The sequence below is a fragment of the Gekko japonicus genome, unplaced genomic scaffold (genome assembly GCF_001447785.1).
Source record: "Gekko japonicus isolate JY-2015 unplaced genomic scaffold, Gekko_japonicus_V1.1 scaffold25168, whole genome shotgun sequence".
NCBI classification, from domain to species: domain Eukaryota; kingdom Metazoa; phylum Chordata; class Lepidosauria; order Squamata; family Gekkonidae; genus Gekko; species Gekko japonicus.
Window position 1 is genome coordinate 1 of NW_015209910.1, and position 1,408 is coordinate 1,408.

General features: G+C 41.2%; 1 non-coding gene across 1 annotated transcript; it reads right to left on the reverse strand.

The window, feature by feature from the left end:
* Nucleotides 1-539: 539 nt before the first annotated feature.
* TRNAS-UGA lies at nt 540-611 on the reverse strand. Its single transcript has one exon. It is a non-coding gene; the product is annotated as a tRNA-Ser (tRNA).
* Nucleotides 612-1,408: the final 797 nt, after the last annotated feature.

Genomic DNA, 1,408 nt, shown 5'->3' on the forward strand with positions numbered 1-1,408 from the left:
TGCCTATTTTGCTTTCTTTTAGGCACCAGGCCCAGAAATGTCTCTTCATGAGCACATGAAGCTGCCTTATATTTAAAATTTGTTAGCCTTTGTGCTGTTAAAACTTGTTAGCCCATGTGCTTTTGAAACGGATGTTGGATAAGATTGATATCACAGCTAAACACAATAAGACAACCAGAGAACTGAATTTTGGTTGAAAAAGAGTTGTCTCGAAACGAACAACCACTCGAGATGTTCGTATCGCTCACCTTCCGTATTTGACGTCCTGTGTTCTGAAAACATAGAAATTATAAACATCATCAAGCGTCAATTCTGTACTAGTTATTATTGTCTATTCATTGTGATTTGTGAACTTTACAGCAATTTCTTATTATTATTGTTGTACTACTTTGAATTGCTGGTCCCCCTTGTATATATTTTATACTGAATCAGACCCTTGTTGGTCCATCAGGGTCAGGACTGTCTACTCAGGATGGCAGCAGCTCTCCGAGGTCTCAGGCAGAGGTCTTTCCCATCACCTCCTACCTGATCCTTTTAACTAGGGGTGCCATGGATTGAACTTGGGACCTTCTGCATTCAAAGCAGAGGTTCTACCACTGAGCCACAGCCCCTCCCTTGAGCCAAAGCCCCCAGGCTTTTAATTAAGGGTTTGGTTTTTTAAAACACTATTTTAGCCCAGAGACTGTCATTTTAAGCTGCCAGTAGTCTGTTTTTATCATGTGTGTTTTTATGCTAGGCTGGAGGTATTTTAATGCTGGGTTTTAATTAATACCTGTTTTAAATTAAGAGCTTTTAACAATTTGTTTTTCTTATTTATTTTTTTTGGTAAACCGCCTTGGGCAAGTTCCTGGAGAGTCAGCATGAATCTGAAGAGGGCTACTGACAGCACGGTATCCAGTCATGTGTGGATGGAACCCTGATGGAAATCTTCCAGGTCCTTCTGTACCAACAAAGTGGGAGAGGAGGAACTCATCCTAGCAGTCTTCAAACTCCTGATGCATCAGGTTGGACAAACCTACAAGATGGACAGGCACTTAAACACTGATAAATCACCAGGCCCAGATGGCATACATCCGAGAGTTCTGAAAGAACTCAAATGTGAACTTCTGGATCTCCTGACAAAAATATGTAATCTCTCCTTAAAATCTGCCTCCGTTCCTGAGGACTGGAAGGTAGCTAATGTCACTCCCATCTTTAAAAAGGGTTCCAGAGGAGATCCAGAAAATTACAGGCCAATCAGTCTGACATTGATACTGGATAAATTGGTGGAAACCATTATTAAGGAAAGAATTAGTAGGCACATAGATGAACAAAACCTATTGAGGCAGACTCAGCATGGGTTCTGTAAGGGAAGATCTTGTGTCACTAACCTGTCTAACCTGCCAACATGGCAAATGGGGTTCAATGT